Raw genomic sequence first — 4868 nt, 5'->3', positions numbered from 1 at the left:
CTCACATATTACTTGTCATAATAATATCACATTCCACAATTCAACACATATGTACTTATCAAAATATTGTTTACTTCCGCTGCATATTTGCATTATTAGCATATCATTGCCACTGCTATTTGGCATGTATATCATGCCCACAACACAACACAATTCACAATAGTTACCACATATGTCTCATATCACAATATCGCATCATAATAATTAAACCACAATTATTCAAATAATCACATTATTTGCCAAAACAAAATAAGGGAAATAGAAAGCTTACACTCGGAACTTAGGATAAGGGTTTAGGCTATTCCTAAGCTCCCAATTAACACTATGAATCACGTCTACAATAGTGATTCCAAGCACTCACCGTTCATGCTTTCGCTTAGTAGCTAAAAGTTCAAACTAGATTTTCCTTTCCTGTCGCTTTGCTCGTCGAAGGCTCCAACACTTTCATATCTTCACCAAAGTTAATCACACAATAACCATGATTAAAATTCAGGTATAGACACTCTTAAAACAACCAAAATGCAGGCCTAAGTTAGTTCCTCTTGGAACCAAATCTTCGACTTAGCAAAATTGAAACTCAATTATCTCATTCTACACTTAATCTTTTTTATCTAAAATTGATTCCATTCATCTAATTATTCACCTACAACTGATTCTTAACCTTCAAATTACATAAAATTACCCAAATTCGGGGTTCCAAAATTTCGACGAAAAATAGGTATTTTTCATGAAAACTCGGTATTTTTCATGAAAACTCAATAAATCCTTAAAATATCTTAATGAAACTTTAGGAAAAATTTAGAAATGTTCTAATCATGTCAAAACAGGTTGAAAAATACTTTGAAACATTATTTTTATGAAAAATCTCAAATTTCACCATTAACGACCCAATATTTGGCTTTTATTCAAACATTTCGATTTAATGGGTAAAAACTCAGTTTAAAAGGCTAGATATCATTAAAAACCAATAGAAAAATGAAGCATTACCTTAGTTGATGAAGAATCAAGCGTTTGATCAAAAATCTAAAAAACCCAAAAGTTAAGCAATAGAGAAATCTATGGTGTTTTTGATGGTTTTTATGGAATTCTAAAGATGTTCAATGTTATGAGGGTAAAAGAAATCAAAGGAATTAAAATTTGGAAATCAAAATTGAATGAGAGGAGCTTGGGAAAACAAGGGATGGAAAATACAAAGAATGGGAGGAACTAAGGTGGGTTCTGTGAAGATAAAGGGAAAATAAGGTATTTTTAAAACTTTGGTAAAATTGCTTTAAAACTACTCCTAAGTTGAACTATTTTACAAAATAGTCATTATTTTACAATTGAAGGTATTTTCAGCATTCTTTTCAATTTTTGATTTAGTTTTTTAAAAGTTATGATCGAAAATAATTTCGAGTTACCACAATTTAGAATTTTTCAAACCCATTCTGAGAAAAAAATCCTAATTTACCCTAAAAACTACTCGGTCCAATTTTGGGATGTGACATGTTTTGTATTTATTTTAATCAAAAGATAAAAATATATAAATTTCGATATTTCGATTTGATTAATGTGCTTGAAAAAAAACTTTGATCCGATTAACGATTAGAGATTTTTAAAATTTGGTTAATGTTAATACGGTTCGGTTATTAACTGAACCGAATATTTGAACACCCCTAATTAACTATATATATAATGGAATTTGAACCTATGCCAGTTGGGTTAACAAAACCTCAAATTTACCACTTAACTAGAATTTTATTTTGACATTTTATATATTTTAATTCTATTATGCACATTTTATTACCTCCATTGATTGCATATATTAATAGTAATATTTTTTATTGAGATGGCGTAATAAATTAACTCGACACCAATTTAGGATTGTAACACCCCAAATTTTGGGCCTAGAAGTTTTGGGTTTTGAGTGCAGGGATAGTGGGGAGGTTGTACACATAAGCTAAGTTGTGCAGTTTAGTGACAAGAATGAGCCTGCTGGTCTAGTGGTTAAGGTGTATGTTAGTGTGTTGGAGGTCTGGAGTTCGAGTCACTGTGTGGGCGTTTTAGAAAATGTTTTAGTTATTTCTATTTTAAGTTTAAGTTTAAGTAATTGTTTTATTAATTGTGATTAGGGATATTATCATTTATTTTGGGTTATTATTCTATTTTATATTATTTTATTCTTTTTAATTTTCTTGTACTTTGTACGTTAGTTTATATTATTTTCTTTTTGGTATTAGCTCTTGTTTTCTTCTCCACGTTTTTAGATCGGTAGTGTTGTGGGGTCGAAGGGCTTCTATTTTTCTACTCCTCTGTCATGTCTTCTTCGCCGACAAACAGGTGTAAGATTTGAACTGTGACTACTTTCCCTTTTGTTTTATGTAGTTGTTCCGACTTTTCTTTTCAATATGTTAAACCGTTGTTTTTGGGATGTTAGTCGATGGAAGTGGTGAGAAATCGCCACTTTCTGATGTACTGTTGATAGGAAAAGGCTTAGAGATCATATCGATGGCTTAAGCAATGGTTTCGAGGCTATTTTGGGGTGGTTTCGTGACTGCCCCGACGGTGCACGGTCGTGTGGATTTGGGGATTAGGGTTTTAGGCTAGTTATGGGTGCCACACAGGCGTGTGGCTAATTTGGAGATTTTTGTCAGAAACCACACGGGCGTGTGAGTTTGGGAATTAGGGATTTGAGATTTGGGGTCACATGGCCTAGCCGTACGACAGTGTGATTGATTTGGGAATTTTTAGGGTTCTCACACGGGTATGTATTTCGGGACACACGGCTGTGTAACCAATTTAGGGCCTAGGAATTCCACACGGGCGTGTGTTGTGGGACACACAGCCGTGTCTGATTGCTATACGGGTGTGTGACACCTTCATACGGCGTGTATGTATTTCGGGACACACGGCTGTGTAACCAATTTAGGGCCTAGGAATTCCACACGGGCATGTGTTGTGGGACACACAGCCGTGTCTGATTGCTATACGGGTGTGTGACACCTTCATACGGCGTGTCTACTCTGCACTTAAATTTAGAAAAATTAGACAGTGTCTTACACGGCCTGATCAAGCGACCATGCCTCTACACTACATGGGCGTGTGCCTCTGGCACACGGCCGTGTGTTACTCCTTACATGGGTGTATGGCTCCCTACACGGCCTGGATTGCTCCACACGGCCGGAGCATACGGCCGTGTGGCCCTATCTCGCCAAGTTTGATTTTAGGTTAATTTAAGTGTATTCGTGATCTCTGTATGTTCCAAAATTTCGACTAAGATTTCTAAGGGTGATTATGACTCTGTTCTCACCTCGATTTAAGTGTTGTTTGTGATTGAAGTGTGTCAGGTTAGGTATCGAATCTGAGTGCACAAGTGTGCATATTTCTGTAATTGATTGACTAATTGCAAGTGAATGTTTCTAAATGTCTGTCTAAGATTGTGTTGTGAATTGATGTATCGGCATTCATACCATCTCATACATTCATCTGCATAAACCTTTTTTTGGGTGGGATATTGAAGAGAAGGGAAATTTACGATTTGACAGTTGATCTGCATTCTGAATGCCTTGATAATACCCAGAGGGTCATAGGCGGTCCCAATACCCTGAGGGTCGTGGACATTTCCATTAACGGTATATCGGTTTACCGCCTTGCACTGTATCGCAAGTACGTTAGCTACGCTACATACTAGTATCTGATCAGGAAGTTTATATTGCACATCTATACCGTGGTTCACCACATAGCACAGTATATTATACGCTAGCTTTCCTGCGTAACGTATCTGATCTGGCAGTTATACTGCATGTCTGTACTGCGGTCTTCCGCATGGCACTGTACAGCTTTCTGATAGTCCCAATTCCCTGAGGGTCGTAGACAATGTATAGGGGATATAAGGTTGGATGGGCTTTTCGATGTCCTATTTGTAGTGATTGGTTGGATGAGGTTACAGCTCCATTGAGGTTTGACGGGGGACGGAAATGGTGTGCTGGTTGGATGGGTGGGTTATTTTATAACTCATTCGCACTCATATGCATCTGTTTGATTCTGTGACTTCTATATCTGTTTGACTGAAACATTTCTATCTGATTGTCTGGGAAATTTGACTGCAATATTTGACTGGAAGGCACTCGTGCCTAAATGAACCTTGTGTGATGGGCTAAGGCCCAACCGGTTCTGATTGTGGAAAAAGGGCTTAGGCCAGTTTGTGACTTCTGAGAATTTCTGATATTGTGTTCAACAGAGTCATATGACTGTAAAGTTACATATGGTCTATTTTGTTATAGTCGCTCTGTAAGTATGTTCCGCTGCTAAACTATTTTTAGGTTTACTGTATCTATTTCTGTTTTGGTAGCTAGTTAGTTTGATCTCACACTAAGCTCGTATAGCTTACCCCCTCTTTTCTTTCCCCTTTTAAGTACATTTCGGGATTTTAGATGCTGAACTCAGTATGCGGAGGACTCAGAAAGTTTTGAGGTTAATAAGTTATTAGTTTGTGGTTTTAAACTTTTATTGGTTATTCAATTTTGAATATAGGGTTTTTAACACTGTGGTATAATTCTATTTTACCGTTTAATCATTTTATTATTCTGGTTTTTTTTAATACTCGATATTAATTATTTCAGGAATCGAACTAAGAATGACTAGTTTTGTAAGATTTTCTCACGATCACTTCGGTGGTCAATGTAGCATTCCAAATTCGGTCTACACTTCTAGGTCAAGTTTGGGGTGTTACATTTAGTGGTATCAGAGCCAGGTTTGCAAAAACTCGACTTGTGCTCCTACATTTTTGTATGCGTACGTGTTAGTTTTAAAAAGTAATTTTTCTGAAAAATTTTACCACAGTAAGCTAAAATGATTGTGTTTTGGAAACATTTTTGAAAATGACCTGT

The sequence above is a fragment of the Gossypium hirsutum genome, chromosome A08 (assembly GCF_007990345.1).
Source record: "Gossypium hirsutum isolate 1008001.06 chromosome A08, Gossypium_hirsutum_v2.1, whole genome shotgun sequence".
In the NCBI taxonomy this organism is placed as follows: Eukaryota; Viridiplantae; Streptophyta; class Magnoliopsida; order Malvales; family Malvaceae; genus Gossypium; species Gossypium hirsutum.
Note: the sequence above shows the minus strand (reverse complement) of the source record.